The sequence below is a fragment of the Hypanus sabinus genome, chromosome 3 (assembly GCF_030144855.1).
Source record: "Hypanus sabinus isolate sHypSab1 chromosome 3, sHypSab1.hap1, whole genome shotgun sequence".
Taxonomy (NCBI): Eukaryota; Metazoa; Chordata; class Chondrichthyes; order Myliobatiformes; family Dasyatidae; genus Hypanus; species Hypanus sabinus.
The window spans coordinates 169,742,187-169,760,256 of record NC_082708.1 but is presented as its reverse complement, the minus strand read 5'-3'; positions in this window follow the sequence as shown (position 1 = coordinate 169,760,256).

The window sequence follows — 18,070 nt, the reverse complement described above, 5'->3', positions numbered from 1 at the left end:
ACATTTGCACAATGCTATGATAACGTGAGGGGGAAATCAATTAACAAATTTATCGAGAATGAGGGAGGAGGCATTGGTATTGACTTGGAGGAGAAATTCATCCCCAGTCAGTGTTACTAGTTGCATTGTATGGTAGCAGTGGCCTCAGAAAACAACGCTGGAGTGTAGCTCTCGTCACTGTAAAAGAAGGGTAGGATTGTATTCAGAGGGTAAACAGTGGATTCACCAGCACATTGCCTCCAATGGAGCACTTCAGTTGTAGGATAGACTGGAGCAGAGGAGGGTGAGGGGGAACAAAGGTATACAAAATTAAGAGGGATATAATGGGGTGGTGGGGTGGATACATCTACACCAAAGGAGGTGTAAGGCACTCCTTCCTTTTGCTAGTCTGCAAGTCACCCTTGGGCAAGGTGTAGCACCTGCTTAGACTACCCACCCCCCCCCCGATCATGTGAAGCCATTGTTTAGTCGTCTGAGCTCCTGATGCATATCACAAGTCTTGGGTATGTGACCACTGATGTCAGCCAGACAATATCTGAAGGGTATTGATAATGACTAGGATCACCCGTCTTGTAAGGACACTGCCCAGAAGAAGACAATGGCAAACAACTTCTGTTGAAAAATTTGCCAGGAACAATCATGGGCGTGGAAAGACCATGATCACCCATGTCATTGAACATGGCACATAACGAATGAACAGATAACTAGGGCAAGTAATAAGAACTTCTCCTTTTCCCTGTGGTAAAGCTGTCTAAAGCCAGAGGCATGGATGTAGGAAGAAACAAGAGGTATCAAGGTGATTGGCTGGTTACAATTTGGAACTCATACCGAGTTGAGATGCTCCACAACATTTACAAAGTACCAAGGTGGAAACTTAAATCAATAACCAAAGTCAAATCAAGTTTAATTATCATTCAAACCATACATAGATACAGCGTTCCTCTGGGGCCAAGGTGCAAACGGTCAAAATAGCAAGCAAATATTGAAAAAAAATAGCAAGTAACGTTCAAACTAGCAAATTCAAAATATTGAGCAAAGAAGCATATTCACTCAAAAAAAAATATAATTCAAGACCCTGAGCAACAACGTCTGGCAGTCTCCCAGCAGTGAACAGATGTTTGCAATCCAGCCTAACATTTCACTACTTGAACACGGGCGGGCAGCACCAGCCGAGCACAACCACTTTGTAGCACTCGCTCATCTCTCACCTGGTCTGCAGCAGCAGGCAAGCCCGAGGCTTGAGACCTAGTACTCGCTACAACTGAGGCTACACAGCTCCAATGTCGACTGTCCCTCCACCAGACAAGGGCAACAGGCCTGCAGCAACTTACATTATCACGATCCAACAGTTTTGTGATTGCAAGTGAAATAAGACAATAGGACAGACTGTGTGCTGATAATAGGATTAATCTAGATGGGTACTCATTGGACAGTGTGGACAAAATGGGCTGAAGGGCCTTTTTCTGTTCTGCATGACTCTAAGATGTAATACTTCTTACTTCAGTGGTTGGTAAGTGGATGGAGAAGATCTGGAGAGGCAGGATTTATGAACATTTGGAGAGGTATAATATGATTAGGAATACTCAGCATGGCTTTGTCATAGGGAAGTCATGCTTTATGAGCCTGATTGAATTTTTTGAGGATGTGACTAAACGCATTGATGAAGGAAGAGCAGTAGATGTAGTGTATATAGATTTCAGCAAGGCATCTGATAAGATACCCCATGCAAGGCTTATTGAGAAAGTAAGGAGGCAAGGGATCCAAGGAGACATTGCTTTGTGGATCCAAAACTGGCTTGCCCACAGAAGGCAAAGAGTAGTTGTAGACGGTTCATACTCTGCATGGAGATCGGTCACCAGTGATGTACCTCAGGGATCTGCTCTGGGACCCTTACTCTTCGTGATTTTTATAAATGACCTGGATGAGGAAGTGGAGGGATGGTTCATTTTGGTAGGTCAAATATGATGGCAGAATATAGTATTAATGGTAAGTCTCTTGGCAGTGTGGAGGATCAGAGGGATCTTGGGGTCCGAGTCCATAGGACGTTCAAAGCAGCTGTGCAGGCTGATGCTATGGTTAAGAAGGCATATGGTGTATTGGCCTTCCTTAATCGTGGAATTGAATTGAGGAGCTGAGAGGTAATGTTGCAGCTATATAGGACCCTGGTCAGACCCCACTTGGAGTACTGTGCTCAGTTATGGTTGCCTCACTACAGCAAGGATGTGGAAGCCATAGAAAGGGTGCAGAGGAGATTTATAAGGATGGTGCCTGGATTGGGGAGCATGCTTTATGAAAACAGGTTGAGTGAATTCAGCCAATTCTCCTTGGTGCGATGAAGGATGAGAAGTGACCTGATAGAAGTGTATAAGATGATGAAAGGCATTGATCGTGTGGATAGTCAGAAGCTTTCTCCCAGGGCTGAAGTGGTTGCCACAAGAGGACTCAGGTTTAAGGTGCTGTGGAGTAGATATAAAGGTGACATCAGGGGTAAGTTTTTTACTCAAAGTGTAGTGAGTGTGTGGAATGGACTGGCAGCAACGGTGGTGGAGGCAGATACAATAGGGTCTTTTAAGAGACTTTTGGATAGGTACATGAAGCTTAGAAAAATAGAGGGCTAAGGGGAAGTCTAGTAACTTCTAAGGTAGGGACATGTTCGGCACAACTTTGTGGGCTGAAGGACCTGTAATTGTGCTGTAGGTTTTCTGTGTTTCTAATAGCAGCTATCTATCAATGGAACTGAATTTGAGAGGTGGAATAGAACACAATATTAGAGTCTGTTTAATGCCAGAGTTCAAGGTTCCCTTCAGCCATTTGGTTCTTGGGCCAACCTGTACTACCCTAATCACTACAGCTTAGCAACACTATGGTGTCTTTGTACTAAAATGGAGTTTGTTTGATTTTGCCGTGATTGTGTTCTTTCTTGTAAAAATTGTGTTTAATTTACTGGATGTTTGTCTTGTGAATGCTGCTTATCAGATGCCATGAGCCTGTGATGGTGCTGCAAGTAAGTTTTTCACCGTACCCGTGCACATATGGACTTGTGCTCATAACAACGTTCTCCACTTTGACTGTAATGCAGCCCCAACCACAAGGTTTATGTGGGCATCCTTTTTCATTCATTCGTGTGTTGCTCTCCATGTCTGGTCCTTGGCCAACTTTGCCTTTCCTTATTGAAGAAACACAGTTTTTTTATGAGTTCCAGTATTGCTGCAAGGTTAGATGACATTTGTAACAATGAATTCCTTCTAACTGTAATTTAAAAATTTTTTAAATATAATTTTACTGAACATTCTACACACACATGGTATCACAAAAGTAAAGTTACTGGTCTAAACAGTTAAACTTTTGGGTTGCTGATCCTGACATACCATGGCAAACTATCAGAAGCAGGTTTCATATCATTGGCATATATTGTGAAATTTATTGTTTTTCGGTAGAAGTACATTGCAATACATAATAATAAGAGCACTATCAATTACAATTATATATATGTATATATATATATATATATATATATATATATATATATATAACTTAAATTAAGTAAGTTGTTCAAAAAGAGAGCAAAAAATATAGTGAGGTAGTGTGTCATGGCCAGAATTCAAATTGTAGTAATTAAATAAATCTGAAAATTATTAACACAAGGAATTCTCTTGTTTTTCCAGTCCTGATGAAGGGTCTTGGCCCGAAATGTCAGTTGTTTATTCCTTTCTATAGATGCTATGTGATGTGCCAAGTTCCTCCAGCATTTTGTGTGTGTTGCTCTGATAATTATTAAAATAGCTTGCCTCAGTAACAGTCATCATAGAACAAAAGCATTGTGTTTAAGTCACATTAACGTCCTCTCTCACCCTGCCTGGCCTTATCTGAAACTTGTGACATCTGACATTCAATGCCTCTTCAGGGATAGATAATGACTGCTGGAGCACACACTCTACATCTATAATTTAAAATAAATGTTAAATATCCTGTTTTAAATTATGTTTGCAGATCAACACAAGACTTTTAACTCTGTATGTTCTTCCGTAGTTGGAACTGTCTGTGGCTCCAAAAGTGACATGTACGATGAGGCTTTTGAGGTTGTTTCCATTGAATGTACTACCAACTATTGTCATATTGAGTCAGAATGTAGGTGAATGGATTACTCAAGTGTGGAGTATGACTTTTATGTTGCCTACACATAAAAATCGACCACATCTATTAAACAAAGTATAAAATGCATTAACATAGGCAACACCAGGGAAATTCCGGGTCAGAAACTGCTGGTTCATTCTAGGGAACTCTGGATGTCACAGAGTCATACAGGGCAGGAAAGGACCTTTCAGCCCACTATGTCTCTTCTGGGCATCAATTACCCATCTATACTTCCATTCCATTTTCCAGCTCTTGGCCTTTCAAGTGCATTAAATACCCTTAAATGCACTGTGCAGTCCAGATTTCAACCACCCTCTTCCTCAAATCCTTTTCTTTGCCCTTAACCTGAAGCTACATCATGCAGCCAATATTTATCCTTTAATCAGTGTCACAAAAACAATGTTTTATCACTACCATGGTGATCTCAGTTGGAGCTAGTTGTGTACAAATTGATTACATAGCATTAGTTAAAGTAATTTATTGGATGTAGAGTGTTTTAAGGTGCTCTGAAAGATGCAACATACATGTAAGCCTCACACTCAAAGTGCTGGAGAAACTCAGCAAATCAGGAAGCTTGTGTAGATGGGAAATAAACAGACGATGCTTCAAGTCAAGTCCTCATGAAGGGTCTTGGCCCAAAATGTCAACTGTTTATTCCTCTCCATAGATACTTCTGACTTGCCGAGATCTTCCAGCACTTCAGAATCAGGTTCAACATCACTGGCATACATCATGAAATCTGTTGTTTTGTATCAGCAGAGTATTGCAATACAGAATAATAAAAGCTATAAATTACAATAAGAGGTATATATTAAAGGAGAAAATTAAATAAGTAGTGCAAAAAGAGAGGGAAAAAATAGTGAGGTAGTGTTCATAGGCTGATTGTCCATTCAGAAATCTGATGGCAGACGGGAAGAAGCTGTTCCTGAATCATTGAGTGTGTGCCTTCAGGCTCCTGAACCTGCTCTGTGATGGTAGCAATGAGAAGAGGACATGTCCTGGGTGGTGGCAGTTCTTTCTGATGGATGCCACCTTTTTGAGGCATCACTCCTCAAAGACGTGCTGGATGCTGGGGAGGCTGGTGCCCACGATGGAATAAGCAGAGCTAACAACCTTCTGCAGCTTTTTCCGATCCTGTGCAACGACCCCTCGATGATGCAACCAGTTAGAATGCTCCCCACGGTACACCTGTAGAAATTTGCAAGTGCCTTTGGTGACATACCAATTGTTAAACTCGTAATAAAATACAGCCGCTACAATTGTATCAAGATGTTTGGCCCAGAACAGATCCTCAGAGATGTTGACACCCAGGAACTTGAAACTGGCCATCCTATTCACAATCAATTCCGTGGTCTTCCTGATGTTGAGTGCAAGGTTGTTGCTGTGGCACCACTAAACCGGCTGATCTATCTTGCTCTGGTACACCACTTCTTCCCAATCTGATATTTATTTATTTAGTAACACAGTGCAGAGTATGCCCTTCTGGCAGCCCCAGCAACCCCAATTAACCCTAATGATCTCTGGACAATTTACAATGACCAATTAACCTATCCGGTTCATCTTTGGACTTCCCGGGGGAGGAGATAGAGAGAATGCTCTTAGAATGGCTCTGGAATTGAACACCAAACTCCTGAATGCCACGAGCTGTAATAGCATCACACTAACCACTATACTACCACAGCACCCACTACCAACAATTTGTGCCGTTGACAAATTTACAGATGGTGTTTGAGCTATGGCTAGCCCCACAAATGTGGATGTAGAGAGAGTAGAGCAGTGGGCTAAGTACACATCCTTGAAGTGTGTCAATGAGGAGGAGGTTTTCTTCCTGATTTCCCAGTGAGGAAGTCAAGGATCCAGTTACAGAGGGAGGTACAGAGGCCCAGGTTTTGGAGTTTGTTGATTAGAGCTGAAAATTTGATTCTGTTGAACACTGAGCTGTAATCAATAAACAGCAGTCTGACGTAGGTATCACTATTGTCCAGGTGATCAGAGAGGAGAGCCAGTGAGATTGCATCTACTATAGACCTTTAGAGGTGACGGGCAAATTGCTGCGAGTCCAGGTCCCTGCATATGCAGGAGCTGATTCTAGGAGTTCATTTTCAAAGGTTTCAAAGTACATTTAATGTCAGGGAAATGTATACAAAACACATCCTGAAATGCTTTTTCTTCGCAACCATCCACGAGGAGTGCCCCAAACAATGAACGGCAGTTAAATGTTGGAACCCCAAAGTCCAACCCCCAGCTCCCCTCCCTCCCGCGCATAAGCAACAGCAAGCAACAATCCCCCCCTCCCCCATCGGCACCCGCCACCAAGCACTCAGGTGTGAGCAAAGCAACAGCAAATACACAGACTTGCAGTTACCCCAAAGACCACATTTCACCCAGTATTCAACATACCACAGGCTCTCTCTCCTTAATAAGAGAGAAAGAGGTGTCTCCGTTTTCACAGCGAGAGGAGACATAACAAAGAACTCTCTAGCTTATGATATTAAAAGTCCATTATGTTGCTTTTTTCTTGAGCTCTGTGCCCAAAGATCTGGTCATAGATATTCTGGCTTACTCGACGACACACGGGTCTCCTGCCGTGACACCGACCCTCGATCCGCCCATCTCCAGAGCCCTGAGATCCTAGGCCTCCAAAGCCGAGCCAGACTCTTAGGCCGAGCCCTTGCTGTGCCAAACAACAATGGCCGATTATGAAACACCGAGAGCAGGTCCCATTCCCACAAAGAACCATAGTCAGTGTGTAACTCCAGGTCAGGGTCTTCAAAAGAACCATGAAAGGGAAAAATAGAGAGATTAAAGATGGAAAAAGAGCTGTTTCTGAAGATGAAAGCAAAGGAGTTGCTGTTTAGTGCCATCATCACTCTGCTCCACCTCCAGTTTCTGTGGGTTGCTCAAGATTTCCAGCATCTGCACAGTCTCTTGTGTTGTAAATGTAAGCCTTTAGTCTTCGATTCTTGTACTTACTGTCCTTCAACCATCAGGCTTCTGAACCAGTGTGGATAACTTCATTCACCTTAACTGTGAACTGATTCCGCAACCTGTGGACTTTGTTTCAAAGAGTCTACAATTGATGTTCTCAGTTTTATTTATTTACTTTTTTTTCTACTTGCACAGTCTATCTTCTTTTGAGCATTGGTTGTCAGTTTGTGTGTGTACTTTTTTTATTGATTCTATTGTATACTTGTTCTACTGTAAGTGCCTGCAAGAAAAGCAAACTTTGATAATAAATTTACTTTGAAATTTACTAGTTCAACACAGAAAAGGCTATTTGGCCCAATGGGTCTGCACGTCTCCAAGGGAAGAAATCTGCTCATCCTTTTCCCCCCTCCTCATTTCCCTATACCCCTACATATACCCCATCTCTCTCATACATGCCTTTCAATTGATTGTTTTGTCAATGGTGTACACTCAGTAGTCATTTACAGTGGTCACTCAAACCTACCAGCACATTGTGGGACAACAAACAAACTGCTGGAGCAGTTTTAAAACATTATTGATACTGAATGTGTTTTTGATAGCACCCCCCACCCGCACCACCCCCCCCCTCCCAGGCTGCCATAGGATTACTCAAATCCATGAGTTCCTCCAGCAGTTTATTTTTTGGTGTAGATCCCCATCTCTTCCATCAGCATATTATGGGGTGTAGGAGGAAACCAGAGATGCTGGAGGAAAGTGATGAGGTCACAAAACTTCACACAGGCAGCAAAGGAAGATCAGCATCGAACCAAACTACATGGACTTTAGCAAGGCCTTTGACAAAGTCCTGCACGGGAGGTTGGTCAAGAAGGGTCAGCCACTTGGCATTCAGGGTGAAGTAGTAAATTAGATTAGACGTTGGCTAAGCGGGAGAAGCCAGAGATGGTTGCCTTTCTGATTGGAGGCCACAGTGGTGTGTCGCAGGGATCGGAGCTGGAAGCATTGTTGTTTGCCATCTATATCAACAATATGGATAATAATGTGGTCAACTGGATCAGCAAATTTGTGGATGACACCAAGATTGAAGGTGCAGTGGACAGCAAAGAGGGTTATCAATTCTTGCAGTCGGATCTGGACCAGCCGGGAAAATGGGCTGAAAAATGGCAGATGGAATTTAATGCAGACAAGGGCGAGGTGTTACACTTTGAGAGGACAAACCAGAGTAAGACTTACATGATGAACGGTAGGACACTGAGGAGTGCGGTAGAACAGAAGGAATGCGGATCCATAATTCCTTGAAAGTGGTGTCACAGGTAGATAGGGTTGTAAAGAAAGTTTTCAGCACATTGGCCTTCATAAACTTATGTATTGAGTACAGGGTTGGGAAGTTATGTTAAAGTTGTACAAGATGCTGGTGAGGCCTAATTTGGAACTTTGTGTCCAGTTTCCACGCACCTACAGGAAAGATGTCAATAAGATGGAAAGAGTGCAGAGAAAATTTACAAGGATGTTGCCAGGAAACGAGGACCTGGGTTATAGGGAAAGGTTGAATAGATTAGGACAAAGAAGACTGAGGGAAGATTTGATAGAGGTATATAAAATTATGAGGGGTATAGATAGAGTAAATTCCAGCAGGCTTTTTTTTTCCATTGGGTTTGGGTGAGAATAGAATTGGAGGTCATGGGTAAGGGTGAAAGGTGAAATATTTAAGGGAAGATGAAGGGGAAATTTCTTCACTCAGATGATGGTGAGAGTGTGGAACAAGCTACATTGGAAGTGGTGGATGCGGGTTTGATTTCAATGATTGAGAGAAATTTAGATGAGAGAGTTCTGGAGGGCCGTGATCAGAATCAGAATCAGGTTTATTATCATCAGCATGTCGTGAAATTTGTTCATTGAGCAGCAGCAGTTCAATGCAATACATGATAATGTAGAAAAACTGATCAATTACAGTAGATATATATATTGAATAGATTAAAAATAGTACAAAAACCGAAATACTACATATTTTAAAAAGTGAGGCAGTGTCCAAGGGTTCAATGTCCATTTAGGAATCATATGGCAGAGGGGAAGAAGTTGTTCCTGAATCGCTGAATGTATGCCATCAGGCTCCTGTACCTCCTTCCTGATGGTAAGAACATAAGAAATAGGAGGAGGAGTAGGCCATTTGGCCCATCGAGCCTGCTCCACCATTCAACAAGATCATAGCAGATCTGGCCATGAACTCATCTCCATCTACCTGCCTTTTCCCAATAACCCTTAATCCCCCTACTATGCAAAAATCTATCTAACCTTGTCTTACATATATCTGCTGATGTAGCCTCCACTACTTAAGAAGAGGGCATACCCTAGGTGAGAGTGCTTTAATAATGGACGTTGCCTTTCTGAGGCACTGCTCCTTGAAGGTGTTTTGGGTACAATAGAGGTTAGTACCCAAGATGGAGTTGTGGTGAACTACATATACCTGTCTGGACACACCCCCCCCCCCCCCACTGATTGCTCCTGTGGCTCCTCCCACTGACCCCGGTATAAAGGCGATTGGAGGCGCTGCCCCGGCCTCAGTCTCCAGGATGTAGTGTGGTGGTCACTTGCTGCTTGTTCTTTCTTCCAGCCAATAAAAGCCTATGTCTCACCTCACGTCTCCGAGAGTTATTGATGGTGCATCAGGAGCTGACTAATTTCACAACTTTCTGTAGCTCCTTTAGGTCCTCTGCAGTATCCATCCCCACCCCCCTGAACCGGACAGTGACGCAGCCTGTCAGAATGCTCTCCATGGTACATCTAGAGAAGTTTATGAGTGTTTAGGTGACAAAACAAATCTCTTCAAATTTCTAATGAAATACAGCTGCCGTCTTTCCTTCTGTATAACTGCATCATTACGTTGGGACCAGGTTAGGTCCTCAGAGATCTTGACACCCAGGAACTTGAAACTGCTCACTCTCTCCACTTCTGATCTCTCTATGAGATTGGAATGTGTTCCTTCGTCTTACCCTTCCTGAAGTCCCCAATCAGCTCTTCCATCTTACTGACATTGAGTGCAAGATTATTGCTGTGACACCACTCCACTAGTTGGTATATCTTGTTTCTGTACACCCTCTCATCTCTATCTGAGATTCTGCCAACAATGGTTATATCATCAACAAATTTATAGATGGTATTTGAGCTAAGCCTAGCTATACAGTCATGGATATAGAGTAAGTAGATCAGTGGGCTAAACACACACCCCTGAGGTGCGCCAGTGTTGATTGTCAACGAGGAAGAGATGTTATCACCAATCCGCACAGATTGTGGTCTTCTGTTTAGGAAGTCGAGGATCCAATTGCAGAGGGAGGTACTGAGGCCCAGGTTCTGCAACTTCACAATCTGGATTGTGGGAATGATAGTACTAAATGCTGAGCTATAGTCGATGATCAGCATCCTGACGGAGGTGTTTGTGTTGTCCAGGTGGTCTAAAGCCGTGTTGGAGAGCCATTGAGATTGCATCTGCTGTTGACCTATTGAGGCGATAGGCAAACTGCAAATGAGTCCAGGTCCTTGCTATTGCAGGACTTCAGCCTAGTCATAACCAACCTCTCAAAGTATTTCATCACTGTAGTTGTGAGTGCTACCGGACAATAGCGCAAGTGGGAACTTCCACCTGTTGCAGTGAGGGGTTGAAAATGACCTTGAATACTCCCACCAATTGGCTGACACAGGTTTTCAGAGTCTTACCAGGTACTCCATCGGGACATTCCGCCTTGCGAGGGTTCACCCTCTTTAAAGACAGCCTAGCATCGGCCTCTGAGATGGAGATCACAAGGTTATTAGGTGCAGTAGGAATCTTCACAGTTGTAGTTGTGTTCTCCCTTTCAAAGCGGGCATAGAAGGCATTGAGTTCATCTGGTAGTGAAGCATCGCTGCCATTCATGCTGCAAACATGAGGAAATCTGCAGATGCTGGAAATTCAAACAACACACACAAAATGCTGGTGGAACACAGCAGGCCAGGCAGCATCTATAGGGAGAAGCACTGTCGACGTGTCGGACCGAGACCCTGCCATTCATGCTATTGGGTTTCACTTTGTAAGAAGTAATTTCTTGCAAACCCTGCCAGAGTTGATGTCCAGGCCCAGGTCAGTGGTACAAGGCTAATTAATAGTTTGTTACAGACTAGATGGGCTGAAGGGCCTGTTTCTGTGCTGTAGTGTTCTTTGACTAGGATTCTAATTCCCTGGAGCCAAAAGTTAACAGCATTAATTGCTGCGCAACTGTGCTTCCTCATCGCAATTCTGCAACACCTCCTCCATCCTTACAGACTGAGTATTTCAATTTGGTATGAAAAAGGTTCTCTTATCTCCCTTTTGCTTCCTTTTGTTATATTTCTGTCAGTGGAAAAAGTTTCTCCCTATTCTGTCAAAAGAATAATCTTCTTTGCTTTGTGGTAAACAGGTTTAGATTTGTTGAACCTTATCCCGTGTGTGCTTAGTTTTTAATCACCACAGGAAGAGCAGGGTGGATCACAGACAGATCTGCCAGTTAATACAGGAACAGGAAGGAAATGATGTTCACGCAATGGGAAAAGTTATAGCAAGTTTTGTTCTAATGCGCATTGTGGCTCCCTCTGCTGGTTTCTGTAAGTATATCAGGCAAAAAAAAACCCGGAGATCGCTGAAAACTTACGCTGTTTCATTTCAGAATCAGAATCAGGTTTATTCTCACCGGCATGTGTCGTGATATTTGTTAACTTAGCAGCAACAGTTCAATGCAATCCATAATATAGAATAATAATAATAAATAAGTAAATCAATTGCAGTATGCGTATGTTGAATAGATTAAAATCGTGCAAAAAGCCAGAAATAATATATATTAAAAAGTGAGGTAGTGTTCAAGGGTTCAATATCCATTTAGGAATCGGATGGCAGAGGGGAAGAAGCTGTTCCTGAATTGCTGAGTGTGTGTCTTCAGGCTTCTGTATCTCCTTCCTGCTAGTAACAGTGAGAAAACCTCATGCCCTGGGTGCTGGAGGTCCTTAATAATGGATGCTGCCTTTCTGAGGCACTGCTCCTTGAAGATGTCTTGGGCCCAACAGAGGCTAGTACCCAAGGTAGAGCTGATTAATTTTACAACTTTTGGTAGCTTTCAGTCTGGCGCAATAGCCATCACCACCCACCACACCCGACAGTAATGCAACCTGTCAGAGCGCTCCAGGGTACACCTATAGAAGTTTTTGAGAGTATCTGTTGACATACCAAATCTCTTCGAACTCCTAATGAAGTAAAGTCGCTGCCTCGCTTTCTTTATAGCTGCATCGATATGTTGGGACCAGGTTTGGTCCTCAGAGATTTTGATACCCAGGAACTGCTCACTCTCTCCACTCTGTGAGGACTGGTACACGTTCCTTCGTCTTACCCTTCCTGAAATCCACAATCAACTCTTCATCTTACTGACGTTGAGTGCCAGGTGGTTGCTGCAACACTACTCCACTAAATGGCATATCTCACTGCTCATCACCCCCTCATCACCCCCTCATCACCATCTGAGATTCAACCAGTAATGGTTGTATCATCAGTAAATTTATAGATGGTATTTGAGCTATGCCTAGCAACACAGTCATGGGTATAACATAGAAACATAGAAAACCTACAGCACAATGCAGGCCCTTCGGCTCACAAAGTTGTGCCAAACATATCCCTACCTTAGAAATTACTAGGTTTACCCATAGTCCTCTATTTTTCTAAGCTCCATGTACCTATCCACAAGTCTCTTAAAAGACTTTTAGAGAGTAGAGCAGTGGGCTAAGCACACACCCCTGAGGTGCACCGGTGTTAATCGTCAGTGAGGGGGAGATGTTATCACCAATCCGCACAGATTGTGGTCTTCCGGTTAGGAAGTCGAGGATCCAATTGCAGTGGGAGGTACAGAGGCCCAGGTTCTGTAACTTCACAATCTGGATAGTGGGAATGATGGTATTAAATGCTGAGCTATAGTCGATGAACAGCATCCAGACATTGGTGTTCATGTTGTCCAGGTGGTTTAAAGCCATGTAAAGAACCATTGAGATTGTGTCGGTCATTGACCAATTGTGGCGAGAGGCAAATTGCAATGGGTCCAGGTCCTTGCTGAGGCAGGAGTTCAGTCTAGTCATGACCAACCTCTCAAAGCATTTCATCACTGTAAATGTGAGTGCTACAGGTCGATAGTCATTAAGGCAGTTCACATTATTCTTCATAGGCACTGGTATAATCGTTGCCTTTCTGAAGCAAGTGGGAATTTCCGCCCATAGGTTGAAAATATTCTTGAATACTCCCACCATTTGTTTTCAGGAGTTATCTAGATTTACAGTAGTTAATGTCCATAACCTTCAATGAGTATTTGAAATTGTATAAAAATGAAGTTTTTTTAGTTAATGTGCTATAAAAGCTACCACATTTCACTTCTGAGGCAAGACATGACAAATTAAAACAGTAAAAATAGGCACATTGCTTATTGTTGCATGTACACCGAAAAACATTTTTTGCATACTGTTCAAACAGGTCAATTCATTACAATGGAGCATTGAGCTCAAACAACGGTAAAACAATAACAGAATGCAGAATAAAGTGTAAAAGCTACAGAAAATCAGAATCAGGTTTATTAGCACTGGAATGTGACATGATATTTGTTAACTTAGCAGCAGCAGTTCAATGTAATACATAATATGGCAGAGAGAGAGAAAAAATAATAAATAAAATAAAACATAATAATAAACAAGTAAATCAATTATGTATATTGAATGGATTATTTTAAAATGTGCAAAAATGGAAATACTGTGTATTGAAAAAAGTGAGGTAGTGTCCACAGCTTCAAAGTCCATTTAGGAATTAGATGGCAGACGGGAAAAATTGTTCCTGAATCGCTGAGTGTGTGCCTTCAGGCTTCTGTATCTCCTACCTGATAGTAACACTGAGAAAAGTGCATGCCCTGGGTACTGGAGGTTTTTAATAATGGGCGCTGCCTTTCTGAGACACTGCTTCCTAAAGGTGTCCTAGGTACTTTGTAGGCTAGTGCACAAGATGGAGCTGACTAGATTTACAACCTTCTGCAGCTTCTTACAGTCCAGTACAGTAGCCCCTCCATACCAGACAGTGATACAGTCTGTCAGAATGCTCTCCATTGTACAACAATAGAAGTTTTTGAGCATATTTGTTGACATGCCAAATTGCTTCAAACTACTAATAAAGTATGGCCACTGTCTTGCCTTCTTTATAACTACATCAATATTTTGGGACCAGGTTAGATCCTCAGAGATCTTGACACGCAGGAACTTGAAGCTGCTCACTCTCTCCACTTCTGATCTCTCTATGAGGATTGGTATGTGTTCCTTCATCTTACCCTTCCTGAAGTCCACAATCAGCTCTTTCATCTTACTGATGTTGAGTGCCAGGTTGTTGCTATGGCACCACTACACTAGTTGGCATATCTCACCCCTGTACGCCCTCTCGTCACCACCTGAGATTCTATCAACAATGGTTGTATCTTAAGCAAATTTATAGATGGTATTTGAGCTATGCCTAGCCACAGAGTCATGTGTATATAGAAAGTAGGGCAGTGGGCTAAGCACACACCCCTGAGGTGTGCCAGTGTTGATCGTCAGCGAAGAGGATATGTTATCAAACTGCACAGACTGTGGTCTTCCAGATGAGGATCCAATGACAGAGGGAGGTACAGAGGCCCAGGTTCTGCAACTTCTCAAACAGGATCGTGGGGACGTGCAGTGCAGGTGGACAATAAGGTGCAAAGTCATAAGGAGTAGATTATGAGGTCAAGAATCCATTTTAATGTACTAAAGATCCATTCAATAGTTTTCTAAGAGTGGGGCAGAAACTGTCTTTGAGCTTGGTAGTACATGCATTCAGGTTTCTGTATCTCCTTCCCAGTGGGACGGGCAGAGAAGGGAGGATGTCTGGGGCGGGTGGGGTCTGTGGTTATGTTGGCTCCTTCACTGAGGAAGCGAGAAGTGTAGATAGAGTCCATGGTGGGGAGGCTGGATATGCTGAGCTGTGTCTGCAACCTAGCAGTTACTCATGGTCACATGTAGAGCAGTTGCCATACCAAGCTGAGATGCTTCTGGATAGAACAGTTTCTATGGTGCACCTGTAACAATTGGTGAGGGTCAAAGGTGACCTTCCAAATTCCTTTAGTCCCTTGAGGAAGTAATGCTCATTGGTGAGCTTCCTTGGCCGTGGCATCCGCATGGATGAATCAGGACAGGCTATTGGTGAAGTTCACTCCTAGGAACTTGAAGCTCTCAATCACAACACTGCTGACAGGAGCGTGTGCACTAACCCCTTCCTGAAGCCAATGACCAACTCAAGATCGTTGTCATGACGCCACGTTACTAAGCTTTCTACCTGCTTCCTGTACTCCAACTCATCATTACTTGAGGTATGATCTGCTATGCAAACGTGTAGATGGAGTTAGAGCAGAATTTGCCACACGTTGGTGAGTATACCAGGAGCAGATTAGGGGGCTGGGAATGCAGCCCTCTGGGGCACCCATGTTGGCAGAGTCATTGCTGCCTATCCTGCTGATTGCAGTCTGTTGGTTAGGAAGTCAAAGATGCATTTGCAGAGGGGGGGCTTTGACTTCTGGAGCCTAGAAATTGGTGATGAGTTTGCTTGGAATTATTGCATTAAAAGTGGAGCCTGTGGTCAATAAACAGCAGTCTAACATAGATGCCTTTACTGTTCCACATGCTCCAGAGATGAGGGCGGAGCAGGAAGGTGGCATCTACCACAGACATGTTTTGGCGGAGGGCGAATTGTGGTGGGTAGAGGTGATCAGGAAGGCTGGAGTTAACGTGTGACATGACCAATCGTGTGTGTGTGTGTGTGTGTGTGTGTGTGTGTGTGCATGTGCACGTGTGTGTGCATGCCTGCATGCGTGTGTCTCTGTGTGTGTGCATGTGTGTGTGTCTGTGTGTGCACGTGTGTGTGCATGTCTGCATGCGTGTGTCTCTGTGTGTGTGCATGTGTGTGTGTCTGTGTGTGCACGTGTGTGTGCATGTCTGCATGCGTGTGTGTCTCTGTGTGTGTGTGTGCGCACGCACGCGCATGTGTGTGTGTGTATGTGTGCATGCACGTGCACGTGTGTGTGTCTATGTTTGTGTGTGTGTGTGTGTGCGCGTGCGTGCACATGTGTGTGTCTGCGTGTGCATGTGTGTGTGTCTGTGTTTGTGTGTGTGTGTGTGTGTGTGTGTGTGTGCAGTTTATCTTTTTCCTGTGAGTACATCATTTTACATGCTGCTCTAGTATTCTCCCTTTCCCAAAGGCATGCAGATTGGCAGGTTTATTGATTAAATTGTTCTCAGTGTGTAGCTGACTGAGGGAATCATGAGACACAGGAGCAGAATTAGGCCAATCAGCCCATCGAGTCTGCTCTGCCATTCCATCATGGCTGATTTATTATCCCTCTGATGCACCATCAATAACTCTAGGAGACTGGAAGTGAACAATAGGCTTTTATTAACGGCAAGAAAGGGACCACAACCATGTTGAGACTGAGGGAGGAGCAGTGCCCCCAATTGCCTTTATACAGGGGTCTGTGGGAGGAGCCACAGGAGCAGTCAGCGGGGGGGGGGGGGGGCGTGTCCAGACAAGTATACATAGTTTACCATACCCTCTCAACCCCATTCACCTGCCTTCTCATACTCTTTGATACCCTTATTAATCAAGAACCATCAACTTCTGCTTTAAATATACCTAATCTGTTAGACTCTACAGCCATCTGTGGCAATGAATTCCACATATTCACCACCATCTGGCTAAAGAATTTTTCTTCATCTCAGTTCCAAAGAGATGTCCTTCCATTCTGAAACTGTGCCCTCTGATCCTAGACTCCCTTACTATTGGAAACTTCCTCTTAATGTCCACTCTATCTCGACCTTTCAATATTTGATAGGTTTCAATGGGAATTGAATAATTCTTCTAATTAGAATTCTGATTAGATTGTGAATAATGGAAGTTCTGCTGTAAACAAATCGATTTAGTCACCGGTCACGTGTTTTAACATGTAATCTGTTTAAAAGTACTTCATGTTGTCAAAGCATGTTTTTTTTTAATGGGCAATTTATTTCTTTCTGCTTTTGGGACAGATGTCACAATGAGGTACTTGATACCATGATTCATCACTTAAGAGCTTCCCAATTGATGCACCATCAATAACTCACTCAGACGTAAAGGCAAGATATCGGCACAGTGAGTGAGCACCATACTACATCCTGGAGACTGAGAGGCCGGGCTCAGGCCTTGATCGCCTTTATACAGGGGTCTGTGGGAGGAGCCACAGGAGCAGGGGGCGTGTCCAGACAGGTGTATGTAGTTCACCACACCAGTAAAATCCTGCTGCTTCTCTGCATCCACAATCAACAGAAACAAATTCAAAGTTCATTTAGGTGAAATTAAAGATGAGCAAAGGTTGTACAAACAAGTAAACATGAAGGAATAGCGATTTATGAACGATGATGCATAATGGTTCTCTCATCCATTCAGTGCCTGGGAGTTAATGCAATCCATATCATTTGGAAGTTTATTTTGCATAAGTCACTAGTCCCTAATGTGTTTACTCTTTTAGAATCCATTCAGCATCTCACAATTTACGACCTTCTCAATTAGATTAGTTCCCTGTACAACTCCCAATATCAATTATTCATTATTTGCTAGTCTTTACTCTTTGCATAACTCCCATTTTTGTTATCATGTATTGCTGCTCAAATGCTAACAATGATACTCTGGATGTTGTTAAAGGCACTAAATATGAGTTACTGTTTGGAGGAGAATTAGTGCACAGAAGAGGTTTAAAATGAATTGTATCACAAGCCAATGGTGACACTGTTAATTTCTAGGCTGAAGAGCTCCACAAATTCCTGTTTTTTTACTGCCAGTTTGCTAGTACAATACTAAAAATGAAAGTTTAAATGACATACAATTATTAGAAAATTGTATAATGACTCCAAAATATGTCAATAAAATAATTTCGGATCTTGGCCCAAAATG